Source organism: Microtus ochrogaster, chromosome 1, assembly GCF_000317375.1.
Source record: "Microtus ochrogaster isolate Prairie Vole_2 chromosome 1, MicOch1.0, whole genome shotgun sequence".
Classification (NCBI taxonomy): Eukaryota; Metazoa; Chordata; class Mammalia; order Rodentia; family Cricetidae; genus Microtus; species Microtus ochrogaster.
Window position 1 is genome coordinate 16,399,156 of NC_022009.1, and position 16,141 is coordinate 16,415,296.

A 16,141-nucleotide genomic window follows, 5' to 3' on the forward strand; every position below is an offset into this window, starting at 1 on the left:
AAATAAAAACTAAATGTACTCAGCATGTATATGTATATATACATATACATGTACATATACATATACATATACATGTATATGTGTATATACATATACATGCTGAGTACATTTAGTTTTTATTTTATACATATACATGCTGAGTACATTTAGTTTTATTCATGTGTATATGTTCTAGGACTGACTGACCCCTTGGTGTTGGATAATAATTTAAGGGATTCATCCCCTGGAAGTTTTATTCTCCCTCTCTCAGCAATCATTAATTGCTCATGATCTATGGATGCAGCCTTGGAAGATTTTCCCTATCCTCAATGGCATGTCAGCTGGTATTGTTACTGAAACCTATTATTTTATATAAATAATATATACAGTTTTTATTTTCTTAAGTTCATAGAACTCTTAGGAAGTTGGAATGCCCTCATAGTTTATCTGAATCAAGAGTTAAACAGACATATGGATTGAGGTAGGAACTGGTTTGCTATTTGTTAACACTATTTTGGGGAAATGTGTTTTAACTTCTAGTAAAATCCAGCCTTCTCAAGTTCTAAATGGTAATAGGATGGATTTTTTTTTACTCTGACAGCTCCTTTTTCTTTATAATACTCATTTTAGAAGGTAAAGAGAGAAGGAAACAAAATATGAAATGAGGATTTCTACCATCATAACAAACTTAATTTTTGTTAGATGAAATACAAACTGGATTGAGTTTATGCCTACAGTTAACAAACTGTTTAGTGTGGCATTATAGATGTTTCTTCATAGTACATGCTTTTTAAAGTCTTTTTGTATTCTTTTATCAATTGCTACTTACTAAATAGCTAATATCACTAGTACCTTGTAAACAAGCCTTGTAAGTCTTGGAGACAACTGAGAAAAGTAAAACAAATACATGACCAACTTGAAGAAGTACTGATTCTGGCCAGACCTGAAAGCATGTAGTCAAACATAGTTTCCACCACTGTCTTTGTCTTTGCCCCAATTTATCCATCTCTAAAATAAAAATGAATGAACTTGTAAGTTATACAGAAGTTTTGTTCTCATGAAATCACTGAAAGTAGAAGGGATTCATACAAAAGCCAATTTATTATTCATATGGTGAGCAGGATTTTTTTTCCAAGACAGGATTTATCTGTGCAACAGCCCTAGCTGCCTTGGAACTATCTCTGCAGACCAGGCTGACCTCAAACTCACAGAGATCCACCTGCCTCTGCCTCCCAAGTGCTGGAATTAAAGGCATGTATCACCACTACGCAGCTATGAGTAGGAAATTTAATCTTCTTAAAACATTATGGTATAATTTTCAAAGAGTTGGATCATGATTTTCATCTTACAGGATTTATTTCCTACAAAAAAAATTAACCAGACTGCTAGATGTACATAAAATATAGTGATAGAAGGAATTCTTCCCCCAACCCAAAAACTTCTTTAAGTGTCTTTAAACAAACTGACAGCAGAAAGATTAACAGAAAGAACATAGATATTGATTAACATTCACAGGAGTATACAAATAATGGAAGACAGCCAATGTCTGAAACTTACACATTCTTCATAGGGGTAATGGGAGAAGGAGACTACAGATAATTTTTGATAATAGTAAGTAATTTCGTAAAGAGGAATGTCTTCACCAGAAGCTAAGTAACAAGTCTTGAACAAGATTCTCTGGGCCCTTAGGGAAGTAGCAAGAATTTGGAAAAGTGAGAGAATCTGCACAATAATAACAAAGGTTGTTTTATACAAAGTGATGTTGCTCTTCAGACGGTTTACTTAGTGTAAGTAGCTGGAGAACTTTCACTCTTCTTTCCTATGAGTTATTTCCCCTTGGTTACTGAGGGGTTTGGGGGGGGGGGTATCCAAAATACTGAGGTGTTTTTGAAAACCTCCTTTCAGTCTGGTGTGGAATTTAGAGTCAAAGCTCTGCCCCATACTCAGGATTGCAAATGAGAGGATTAGAAAAACCTTGATTCTAAGGAGCATTTAAAGTATGCCAGTTTCATTTCATTCCAAATACTTAGCATGGCAAAGTGTCAAATTTTCAAGTATTATTCTTTTTTTTTTTTCAGATTGAGGTTGGATATTTATTTAGTGGGTTTGGAATGGACAGGGAAAGGGGAGAAGGGAAGATGTGGAAAGAAGGGAGAGAGGCAGAAACTGCCTCTTCAGTAGAGAGTTGGAAAAGGAAGGAGCTCAGACTAGAAGCAGGAGGAAGATCCACCTGCCTCTGGGGTAGATGGGTGAGGGAGTGGGCAGGACTTGTCCCTTAAAGGGACAGGCCAGGCCATTACATTCCCTCGTGTATTATTCTTAAGCTCATACAAAAAAAAAAAAACATGTTTTAAGGTTAAAAGTTTAATTGATTTTGATATCGTAAATGAATGTTAAACTTGAAATTGATTGTGGCTTTATATAGTTGTTTATGCCTTGAATTGTGCAAAGGCATAAATAAATCAGAAGTATTTATTAATTATTTTCCTGCAGTGTAGATATTGTCCTATTAAATATGTAGAGAATATTATAAAAAATAAATACAGATCCAGGTGTGATGGCACACATATTTAATCCCATTATTTGGAGGCAGAGGCAGGTGAAACTCTGAGTTTGAGGCCAGCCTGGTCTACAGAGTGAGTTCCAGGATAGCCAGAGTCACACAGAAAAACTCTATGTCAAAACAAAATCAAATATGAAATTCCAGTTAATAATTTTCTAAATTATTTTCATCTTAAAGAACAATAATCTAACATTTAAAGTTATTTTTTTAGTTAGAGCCAAAAAAAATTAAAAGTCAGGGGTGGAGGTATGGCTTGTGGTTAGCAGTGCTTGCTACTGCTCTTCCAGAGGACCTGAATTTGGTTCCCAGCACCCGTATTAGACAACTCCCACCACCAGTAACTTCAGCTCCAGGGGATCCAATGTTTCTGACCGATAGGAACCTGCACTAGCATGCACATAATTAAAAATAAAATAAATTTATATGTTTTAATGTCTATAAAAAAACTTAACCATTTGGCTTGATAAAATAGTTGTGAGGGATTATTTTAAAATTCATCAAAATACTGTTCAGTCCAGAAAAGGCTTTGCTAAATACAAATATTCCTGGAGCAGATTAAGGTGTTTGGCCTAATATGTAACTTAACATTTCTCAATACTTCTTTATGACACATATTTCTATTTATGACAGTAACTAGATTGTATAGTATTTAGATAGTATCTATTTTCTACAGTTGTTAGTAAGGCTTATTTAATTTTTCAGATATAGACAGCTTTGCATAGAGACAAAGGTAAAGCATGTTACTACTCTTTAAAACACAACTTAAGGAATGCAGTTCTTTACCCTTTATAATCTTTCTTCAGTTTTGCTTAATTACTATTTAATACATTTGACTTCCTAAGAGACCCTAAAGAAAGTGGGTGTGAGTCCAGTGGACATCCAGGTCATAATTATCCACATCTGGTAATAGAGTTTTTTGACAATGAATTTTCTCTTTTTGTAAGTCCACACATTTGAATGTAAGTACATAATTTTGAGTCCTTTGGGGACCATTTTAACCATGCTGAATCTTTCCTTAGCCTCTTCTATTAACCTAACAAATGGCTTACTGTCTCTTACAACTGTGCCTTTCGCCTCTGTGGATTAATCTTTATTCCTAAGTATACTTTACCAGTTATTAAAGATGTGCTCTTATCTACTTGAGGAAAGACTTTCAATTTTTATTTCACTTAATAATAAAAATAGAAAGATAAGATGTTTTCTGTGTTGTAATCTGTCCCTAGAAATAAACTAAGGAAGAAATAAATATAAAAATCTGTGATGATGTCTGAAACATTAACATTGAAAAACCTTACATAGTTACATGTATATGATGCCAGAATAATTTTGGATGTGGTTTTATCATTGTGCTGATTTCTCAGCCTAGATAATTTGGTAAATCAGACTCTCATTACTTTTCAATGGCATATAAGTAACTATGAATTGATCGATAAGTTAAAGCCATATACATTCTTTGAGGTATCATTTATGAATCTTAATTTTAAACTGTATTAATAATCATTAGAGAAAGCAAAATGTTATTTAGCATAGTAAGAGTTATATGAAATTATTATAATGCACAAATTGTTGGATTTGAAGTATAGCTGAGAAGGATATATAAATATATATACACACACACAACTTGGAGGAGAGAGAAATACTATATGCTAGCATCAGGTGTTTTGCATTTCAAGGGGAAAAGAAGAATGAAAAAGAGGATGGAAGGAATGTGTTGTAAAGAGACAAAAGAAGGAATATAGAGTGGAAATATTGAAGGAAGGAAACTAGTTGTAGCTTTTGTTCCTTTTACTGCCTCAGTACTTGAATCGGTCTCTTGTTCTAACTCCCATTACACAGTTACAAAGCAGAAGCAATAATTTCTGGATCAGAGTGAAATTTAAAAAACCTTAATGGCTTCTTTAATAAACTGACACACATGCCCAAAACACTGAATAGAATCCAAAATCATATGAGCTGTTTATAGCCATAGTTTTCAATAACAATAATAATAATTTTCCTCAATCTGTTGCTGCGTCTTTCTCAGGATACGAAAAGAAAGGACTATTTCTGATATTTTTTATGCTGTTCTGCATTTAGTGTTGCCTAGAGTCATATAAAGCCAGCTTACTATTTTTTTTCTCTCTCTCTCTTTGGCTACTCACTACTAACAACAGTTAAGCCCAATTTAAATTTTTTTTTTGCTACTATGTCTAACGGCTCTTGCTGAGAAGTATAACTTGAATAAAGCATGGTTCTTGGGAGATGCTTCTATGTACACATTAACTAAAAGAAAGAAACACTATTGTGTTTAACTCTGTACTGAACTGCATTATAAGTTTCTATGATGCTTGACAAAAAAGGAAATTTTCAAATAAAAGCAGTACAAATAATCTAAAGTTAGATGCTACCAAGTTTGTCCCTGGTACTACTGCTTTGTGAGAATAGTCATTCCCCAAATCATGTATTTTTGCTAAAGAGTGGGAAAGACAAAAGGAGATGCTAGTGAGACCTGCAAGTAATTATTTAAGGAAATGTTGGGTAAGTTATTGTTTATATACTGAAGTTCATATTTGGTTGAAGTCATTAGAATCAAAATGAGGCTTATTTTAGTAGCATTTGGATAATATTTCACAGTAATATCATCCAAATTAAAATACATCAGCCATATAACTCTGTACCCATGACAGTTTCAAAGTAGTCAATAAACCTCATAATTGCCCTCAATACTGTAAACATTTATTAGGAGTATTGTTTTATGGTCAAGTGATTAACATCCTTTAGAGCTCTATTGAGCATTCATCTTAATTCATATATACATTTTTACTAGAAAATAAACCAAATTTCTTTTTTTCCAGGTAGAGAGGAAAAAATTTTTCCTTTTATTTGCCCTTTATTTTATTTTAATTTTATTTTTTAGAACATGGGAATCAAGGATGTAATTGGAGAACTAATTTTTATATTCCTGAATCATTTTCTAGACTGTGAGTTACTAAGCTTTTCTTAATTTTACCAAAAGAAAAAAAAATTCTGTAAAGAAAATCAAGTTAAGTATAGTAAGTGAACCATATAACTTTTAGAATCTTTGATGAAGCAAACAAAACTTTTAACGAGTAGAAGGTTACAGTCATTTCTATATCCTTGATTATTTTCTTTTCTAAAACCTCGCCAAATTATCAGTTTAAATCGATGTTTTAAAAGTTCAAGATACATAGACAAACTAAAATAATCTGATTATTTATTCAGTTATTGATACAGTTGGACAGGAGTCTTTATAGCTATAAGCTAAATGCATTGGCATTGTGTTTCTTTTTAGAATAAAGAGTATATAAAGGTATTTAGATGATATCAAATTCTGTTAGGAAAAACATAAGCTGAAAGGTTTATTGAAAGTGGCAGTCTATTTAAATGTTCTTTCATTGACCACTTCCCTCTTCTGTTCCCATTTTTAATTAAATGTTTCAAATACATGATATAAAACATGACAAATTTGCATTCCCACCAGCAATGGCTGAGTGTACCCCTTCCTCTACAACCTCTCCAGCAAAGGCTATCATTGGTGTTTTTGATTTTAGCCTTTCCGACAGGTGTAAGATGGTATCTCAAAGTTGTTTTGATTTGCATTTCCCTGATCGCTAAGGAAGTTGAGCATGACCTTAAGTGTCTTTTGGCCATTTGAACTTCTTCTGTTGAGAATTCTCTGTTCAGTTCAGTGCACCATTTTTTAATTGGGTTACTTAGCATTTTAAAGTCTAGTTTCTTGAGTTCTTTATATATTTTGGAGATCAGACCTTTGTTGCGGGGTTGGTGGAGATCTTCTCCCAGTCAGTGCTTTGCCTTTTTGTCTTAGTAACAGTGTCCTTTGCTTTACAGAAGCTTCTCAGTTTCAGGAGGTCCCATTTATTCAATGAGGTCCTTAATGTCTGTGCTGCTGGGGTTATATGTAGGAAGTGGTCTCCTGTGCCCATATGTTGTAGAGTACATCCGACTTTCTCTTCTATCAAGTTCAGTGTGTTCAGACTGATATTGAGGTCTTTAATCCATTTGGACTTGAGTTTTGTGCATGGTGATAGATATGGATCTATTTTCATTCTTCTACAGGTTGACAACCAGTTCTGCCAGCACAATTTGTTGAAGATGCTCTCTTTTTTCCATTGTATACTTTTAGCTCCTTTATCGAAAATCAGGTGTTCATAGGTTTGTGGGTTAAAACCCGGGTCTTTTATTCGATTCCATTGGTCAACTTCTCTGTTTTTATGCCAATACCAAGCTGTTTTCAATACTGTAGCTCTGTAATAGAGTTTGAAGTCAGGGATGGTAATGCCTCCAGACGTTCCTTTATTGTATAAGATTGTTTTGGCTATCCTGGGTTTTTTGGTTTTTCCAAATAAAGTTGATTATTGTCTTCTCAAGGTCTGTGAAGAATTTTGATGGGATTTTGATGGGAATTGCATTGAATCTATAGATTGCTTTTGGGAGAATTGCCATTTTTACTATGTTGATCCTCCCAATCCAAGAGCAAGGAAGATCCTTCCATTTTCTGGTATCCTCTTCAATTTCTTTTTTCAAAGACTTAAAGTTCTTGTCAAATAGATCTTTCACTTCCTTGGTCAGAGTTACCCCAAGATATTTTATGCTATTTGTGGCTATCGTGAAAGGTGATGCTTCTCTGATTTCCCAGACTGCCCACAGGGCAGGGAACCCTGACTGCTCTTCGGACTGGAGTGAGAGGGGGAGGGGAGTGGGATATGGGGAGTGGAGGGAGGGGGAGGGGAAAGGGAGGTGGGGAGGAGGCGGAAATTTTTAAATAAAAAAAATATATAAATAAAAATGCTGAATCTAAAAACAACAATTAAATTTAGTAGTGTGGTATCAGTAATAAAAATGTTTGAGGAAATTAGATATAAATTATTATAAAGAAAGAATTATTTTATGAGCTATCAATGTTAATCCATTTAAGCATGAATTTATTCATAATAATAGCATTTGATTGTAGTATGAGTGTTCAAATCAGTCAAAGGGAAGACAAAGAAGTCAGAAACTACATATAATTGCACAAACTAGGCTTATATTACTCTAAATTTTTCCTTTTTTTTAATTTTTTTTATGATTTATTTATCTTTATTTTATGTGCATTGGTGTGAAGGTGTCAGATCCCTTGGAACTGGATTTTCAGACAGTTGTGAGCTGCCATGTGGGTGCTGGGAATTGAACCCGGGTCCTCTGGAAGAGCAGTCAGTGCTCTTAACCGATGAGCCATTTCTCCAGCCCCTCTAAATTTTTAAATATGTGAACCTGACATTCTAATTTATATTTGTCAAAAATTATTTTCATGGCTACTTTTAAGCAGAGTATATATACTTATAAGATCTAAGTATTTTGGTATATATTAACAGAGATGCTTTTTATACTGTGTTTGAAATTTACATATGTAATTTTTTTAGTCACTTTATTTACCTTGAAAATATTAGCTATGGATATTCTTATATCTCACAATTATTAATGTTGAGTTTGTTATGCTGTTTAATGCTTGAATAAATTTCTGTAACAATTTAAATATTTTTTAAAATTAGGTACTTTTGGCTCAATTTTATTATAAATGTCAGTAAGATTGACAGAAAATTATGAAGTCTGATTAAGTAAAATTTAAGTTAAGGAAGTACAGATATTTGAAACAGAAAGTAATAATTAGATAAAAATAACCAACAATTAAACTCTAACCAAACTATGTTAACAGCTGAGTGGAAAAGTCAAGGTTGTAATTTATAATAAGCAAATTATTGTGAATATAGTTCAAAATTATATTTCTCCTGTACAATAACAGTTAAACTGAGAACATGTCTTAATTGGTAAAAATAAATAAATAAAACATGACAAAAAGACATGTGCTAATCATTTAGATTTCTTCAATACTGGGGTAGAACTCATAACCTTTTGCATGCTTGGCTCTACAACTGAGTTGACATCTGCCCTTATATCCTTTTTATCAGAAATTTCTTCTTTTATCTTTCTGAAATACCAAATATTTCCCAAAAAACATGTTTAATCTCATATTGCTGGAACTTTGAAGTCTTAACACCTGTGCCTTTCAGTCTCCAATCTTTGGCCATCTGACCAATTACAAGTCTTATTTGTAAACAGTCCTAGGCAGAATGAATTGAGAAGTATAGTTCTGTTGCCTCAACTTTGGTAGTTGTCATACTATATCATAGCTATCATCATCATTATCCCAGTTATTATCATTAAAGCAATACATATTTATCCTTTACTAAATTTCAGGGATAGCGCCAACTGTTGTGCTTCAGTTAGTTTAATTCTCAAAATAAGCTCATGAGATGGTAACTGAAGACACTCCTTGATCCTTACATGACACTTGGAGTTCCCTCTGCCTTGTTAGTTCTTCCCCTAGATAGTCATCTGTCTGCCTCATCTCTAAAGTGATGTTGACTCAGAAGGCATCTTTGTCCACTGTCTTACTCAGTGTTCTATTGCTGAAAAGAGACACCATAACCATGACAACTCTTATAAACGAAAACATTTAATTGGAGCTGACTTACAGTTTCAGATGTTTAGTTCATTATCATGGGGAAAAGCATGGTTGCATGCACAAAGACATGGTGCTAGAGAGGTAGCTTAGAGTTCTGTATCCACACTGGCAGGTAGCTAGGGAGAGAGAGACTTGGGGCCTGGCTTGGGCTTCTGAACCCCAAAACCCACCCCCCAGTGGCATACTTCCTCCAAGAAAGCCACGTCTGCTCCAACAAGCCCTAATAATGCCACTCCCATGTGACTAAGCATTCAAATATATGAGCCTACATTCTCTAAAGTGCTCTTATTCTCTGCTCTTATAAGTTCCAGCATAGCAAGGTCTTTTTAGGTCTTAGTCATGTTTTACTCCCTGCCAAAAACTGTTGTTCAATTAGTGAATACTGTATTATCCATGTGAATTAGTGCTTTAGCGTTCTATCTTAGAGCTATGGCTGTTCAGAAAAGCATCTTTCCTTGGACCTACAGAATACACTAAGATGAAATTCACTCACATCTAAAATAATCCAATCTTGCTCATCCTGAGACTGAGTTATAAACGTGACCCCTCACAAGCATGAGAAGAGAACCAGCAGTAGATGAAGTAAACTCTAATTTTGCAAGATAATGAATGGAAGTGTGATAAAACAGTTCAAACTACAACAAACCTATATTTAACAATACTGCAGAAAAAGGAATGTCCATTTTCTTACTTAACCAGATTTTCCTTTTCTAACATAAGGCGTGTATAATGAAGCTTTACCCAAAAGTGTATTGTCTGGACTATGCCAAACATTTGTTTTTCCCATAGGAAATGCTATATTCATTTTTATTCTGACTTTCCCTTGACTGTATCTTATTAAGCTACAGTTAATTATTCAAAGTGAATTTTCAAAGAAATTGAATAAAAAAGAAAACTACATAAGGTGTGATGAAGGTGGGAGAAATAGCCTTTTTGTTTCTTTGGTGGGAAGAGCTCACCAATGTTCTCCAAATCTTCAGCCTATAGGCTGATAGGCTGATCTGGCAGACTTTTCAGTGAAGCAGGAAATTTGAAAGACAGTCCACCTACATTGGCAGTTTGTCAGTCACTTGGCTCTGTGTCCTGCAGAATGTCTGAAAGTTTTTTCTGTGAAGCAGGAACCCCGAAGAACCATTTCGCCTTGTTTTTACAAAGTTTAGTGGTCATTTTCCTGTATATTCCCACATATACTATTATTTTTGGCTTTCTAACATGGCAGAGATATGTTCACCATCAACTCTAGGAGCCATGCTCAATGTCCCTGCACCTCCAGCACCTCCATACCTCCACTAAGCAGCTTGTAGCATGCTGCCCACAAACCTTTTTTGTCTGTATGAGTAAAAGCTAAAACCACTAAAATAAAGAGAAGTTACTTTACAAAATAATTATTAACCTGAATATTGAGATACAATGTCATGAATACTCAGAAATCCTTACTCATCAAATTTTTCATTGGTGCCATAATACATAATATAATTAGTATTAGTATTTTTATGCTATGATCAACATTAAAATTCTAAGAATAAAGCTAGGGAGATAAATCAGTGAATAAATACTTGTGGGGTAGCTCTAAGGATCTGAAAACAGATCCCCCAGTGCCTGTGTAAAGCCACACACAAGTCTCTAATTCCAGAACTCCTACAGCAAGATGGAACAGAGAGACAGGAAAATCTCCAGATGCTTGCATGCTATCTAGCCTGGCATATATAGCAGCAAACAACAAGAGACCCTGTCTCAACCAAGACAAGACAGAAACCAATACCTTGGGTTTCCTCTGATCTCCATGAGTACACTATGATACATATGTGAATATATGCATCAATATTAAAATGAAATAAATTGCTCAGAACAACAAATGAGAAATGTTGATAGTAAGGGGAGACCAGTCTGAGATTTGCAGTTACTATAAGTCATTGAGAATTTCTTGAGTTTAGAATTAAACTATCTAGGAACATCTTAAAAATATTCATCATTAATGAAATACATATTTCCTTAAGTCATGTACATTTTCTTATTTGGTTTTTATTCATAATGATGCTCTATATGTGCTATAATACTAATGTGTTCTTTTTAATAACAGAAAAACTCATCAGATTATTTATAAGCAAATATCAATCAGCTTTGGCTTTCTGTAGTGATCACTATTCACTTCACCATCTGTGGAGCCTGCAACATGTCCAGATTCATTCAGAAGTCAATCCTGGGAAAAAAAAAAAAAAAAACTCTTGATTGAAACGTTGGTTGTAAGCAAGTTCAGTGAAATTTAAGATGATAAAATTGTTATTACAGGGGCTGGAGAGATGGCTCAGTGGTTAAGAGCACTGCCTACTCTTCCAGAGGTCCTGAGTTTAATTCCCAGCAACCACATGGTGGCTCACAACCATCTGTAATGAGATCTGGCGCTCTCTTCTGGGGTGCGGGCATACAAGGAGGCAGAATGTTGTATACATAATAAATGAATAATAAATCTTTTAAAAAATTGTTATTACATTGAGAAATTTACAGATTGTCCCCTGAAAACAATTTATAAACATTTTTACATATAAAAATTACTCTGTGCCTATAGAAATTTATATATTGCTGATAGATAGTATTCTCGCTTTACATATTTAATCAGCAAATAACTTAGACTTCAGGGATTTAGTTATGGATGCATGTGAGTTCGTGCATGTGCACACACATGTTTGCATTTGTGTGTGAGAGAAAGAGAGAGTTTGCCTGTAATTATATAATTTTAAGTGTGATGACTGTTAAGTGAGTATACCATTTAATTCACCATTTAAACAAGAAGTAAAAAAAATGTGAGGGAGAAATTTTTAATTTTGAGGGAGATATATATATATATATGTATATATATATACATATATATATATTCTTAGACCAACCATTTTATTTTGTGTTTCTCGTTACGAATGTTAAATGGGCAGTTGGTTAATTCAATGGCCAATTGTGTATGTACACAAGTGTGTTTGTGTGTGTGTATCCGTGTATGTGTGCATGCCAGTGTGTGTGTACCTTTTTTAAAGTACTCCTTTTATATAGTACCTGATAAGGAGCAAAGAATGGGGACTGGAAAGTTGGCTCAGAAGCTAAGAGCACTTGGTGCTCTTCCAGAGTACCTGAGTTTGGTTTGCAACACCAATATCCATTGGCTTACGGCCAACTATAAGTATACAATAGGGCATCCAACACCTCTTCAAGCATTTGTAGGCACAAGACACATTGACTGTACACACCAAAAACACACATATAGACATAAACAATTTTTTTAGATCTTTAATGATAATGATAGTAGAAATTTTTCTTAGAATCACCAGATTCTACAAGTAAAATAAAAAAAGTCTGATCTATTCTAGTGATCTTTTTTGCCTTGCTTCTGCCACCATTTCCCTTGGGACTCTGTCAAAGCATACAGATTTCCTTGCAGGAAAAAAAAAGTGTATTTAAAGTAGCAAAGAAGACCAAATGGAAATCTTAAAATATTTTTTAAATTACTATGATATAATAATGCCTCTTTAAATTCATTAAATATTAAATTTTTGGACTAAGTTTAGTAACTGTCATAACTTGAAAGTATGTTGAACATCAGTGATATTTTAAGATGCCACACCATGAAGAAAGAGTTTCTTACTTTGTGGTTTGTTGTCATACCACATACTGTCAACTCATAATGAAAGGAGACATATACAAGTTACTAAATAGAAAGATTTATAATTTTATTTCTTTATCCAAGAGAATGGACCCCTGACTTTTCAAAATGTTTTAGAGTTCTTAAAAATCACATTGACTTCACTTAAATCTCCAGAAGCATCTTAATTTTATAGATACAGAAATTATGACCCATAGAGAGAAGATAAATTGGCTAAAGACATCCAACAAAGAACTGGATTAATCCTTACACAACTAATTTCAGACTTTCCTTCAACATTTTTATGAAGCTTTAATTTAAAAAAAAACTTACAATCTCTTGTCATTTGGGTGATGGCATGAGCTGTTGGAAATTTTTAATTCTCGTGTGCTTCAGAGTAGCAACATACAACCTATAAACTGAAAATCTATATCAGAGCACTAACAGATTTTCATGTTAACTAACATACATTATTCTAATTACTTTTTTAATTTTGTGTGTAAGGAAATCAAAAGCTCCAAATGATAAATGTCCAACATCAAAGAACTAGGAAAAGGAAACCATTAAACTTCAATTAATGTTTCTCTTTATTCTACTGCCTCTCATGTCTTAGACAAACCAAAAATCTTTGTGTTCTTCAGTTGAATATGTTATACTTCCACAAATCTAATTAAATACAAATAATTACAAAGGAGAGGGGGGGACCATACAAATAAAATCTTTAATGAACAGGTGCTATTTTAAGATTTTCAGTAGGGATTGGCCAGAACTTTCCAAAGTGTCATAGCCATATGGTCACATGTAAAAATGAGGCTATATAATCAGGCCTGAAATAGTCTAAATTAGTTTGAAGAAATGCTTTCCTTGTGTTTTGGTCTTTTAGACATCAGACAATCTTCTGATCTAAATGCTCTTCATCCTTTAAGATTCATCTTAGATTATATCAACTATGAAAAATATTTCCTAAGTCCTTTAATCACAAATAATATTTTCTTCCTTTAAATTCCTCGGAGCTAGTGAGGAAAGTGTAATGAAAGAGGGAGGATAGTCCAGAGTGTTCCAGCTGTCAGTGAATCCACTACCTCAGCCGCTATTGGTAGTCACTTCTCTCTTTATAGCTTCAAATTTGTAATACATTTCATTCCTTTGAGCCCCACAAAAATCTTCATATTTCCCATAGGAAAACTAAGATTATGGGAGAACCTGCCACCTAAAATGCTAAAGCCACGCTACAGGAAAAGTCAAACTATTCTGTCCTGTTAAGAATAAAATGAAAAAGTATATTACCTGATCACAGTCACAGATCTGCTCACTAAATTGGGATATCATCCATGAATTAAAAATTCATGTCACAAAAAAAAGAACAAACCAGATGGAGTTAAGTAATGCCATTCATAACAGAAAAACAAAGGGGTTTTGTCTTTTTTTTTTCTGATAAGATGTTGTGACCCTACTACTGACAAGAACAGCCCATATTTTAAGTAATATTTGCTGACAGCAAAGTCCATAGAAAATTTAGTTTCTAAATGGATAAACATTTTTGTTTTTAAGCAATATAAAACAAATTAAATTGTATCTTTCCAAACAAGATAACTTCTCGGATTATATAGTTAAGCAAATATGCAGAATTTTAATTTTGAATTTAAAGTGTGATTACTGTCCAGTTATTAGTCATGCAAAAATTTAAAATGATTTTCTTGATATTCATCAAAGAAAATGATTATTTTCTTCTTGCTTTTGTCCCCATTTGAACAACTGCTCAGAATTTTTTTCATGGGAGCCATGTTTGTAGCATTTCTAAAGGAAGAATATCAATGAGCCTGGTGAGAAGCAACGGAATTAGTTTTGTGAGGTTGGATTAGTATTTATGTACAATCAATTATGATCCTTATTTTAATATTTTCATCCTAAGATTATTATGTACCTATCCTTGGAATGATTTTGATTTAGTTTCTTGTAGTCCCTCTGCCCCTGTCTGTGAAGTGTAGAAGGAAAGAGATCTTTGTTGTTTGCACTTCCTTATACTCCCACTAACTAGCTGTACACATCTGGCTTCCATTGGAGAGCCCCTGACATCGCAGGGAACGGTGATCAAAATTCCACACTCTAGCTTCAAGCTGGGGGCTCGTAGCTACGCAGCATTGAAAGGGAATCTTTTCCTGGCTTCTTTAAAATGAGCATGGTGATGGGATGGTTTAAGGGAAGAACACCTCTCAAATCACATGACCACTGCTGTGCTTTCGTGTGTGCTGCTTTCTTCATAACAGCTTGGCACTACATTCTTTCCTTGTATTGTTAGTGGACCTTTTTTGTATGTATGAATGAGCTGGGAGCTGGGGACATAAATGAATGGTTATACATTATGCATGCATCTTTCACCATTAGAGTGATGTGCCTTCCCTTAATGTATCACAAATTATATTCATATTTAACTTCTGTGTCCTGAGTGATTGAGCTGTTTCTGTTTCTCCCTTTTTGGTGTGAGATTTGTATGTTATTGATATGTTTTGACATTTACACCTTCAGTTGTTCATGTTACATTAAATGTAAGTTAAAATTTTCTCCCTAAAGAGTTAGCTTTTCATGTTGGACTGGAAAAGTCTTCATTTCTGTGTAGCATTTCATGTTATTATAACCTATGGCTTTCAATTGTACCTCCTATAATGAAGAGCTGACTTTAAACCCTGTGCTATTCTTATAATGACCTAAGTGTAAGGTAAGTAATTTATCTGTCTCTAAAGATTGTGGCTGCTTGTTAAAATTTTTCTCAGCTTTTTAAAAAGGCATTTTGCTTTTGCTCCTTACCATTTATTGTGTGTTGTCCTTCTTTTCTTTCTGTTTCATATCTTAAGATTTATTAATAAGCAATGTGATCTTAAGCAAAAATTCTATTTCACATGTAAACACATGTCTAAATATATTATTTGATGTCTCATATCTTGATGAGTTAGTGGATACCTGTGTCTTCAGTAAGTCTCTTTTATTTTCTTTTCCTCCATTTACTTTAATAAATACACTGTTCTTACATTGTTCTAGTCTTAATTCCTGTGGAAGGGAAAATCATTCATCTATGCTATAAAACCAGCCAGCTTCTAATTGCAACAAAATAACATGGTTAATTGCAATAAAATAAAATATTTTAATAATAAAATTATAGGTATTATAATATTATACTTTCCATTTAACCATTCATTTTCTTCCCTTAGAATGTAATCCCATAATCTCAGAGTAATTAATTTTCACATTTGCCTTTTTCCCTACCTTTTAAACTAGTAACAAAATAAAGTGAAATAAAGCTTGATACTCAACTTGATACTCCTTTAAAATTAAACTTTATTATGTTATATAAAAACCTTATTATTAATATTTTCCTATAATAAAGTTCAGGGCATTAGGAATCAATCAAGTTCCCAAGACTCAGCCTTTACAGTCCTATTTTAAATCAGGA

At 33.6% G+C, this 16,141-nt stretch overlaps 1 protein-coding gene across 15 annotated transcripts in view; it reads left to right on the top strand.

The window, feature by feature from the left end:
- The window catches only part of Gphn (gephyrin), a 351,545-nt gene that overhangs the window by 242,583 nt on the left and 92,821 nt on the right, over positions 1-16,141 (top strand). The window lies entirely within an intron of this gene.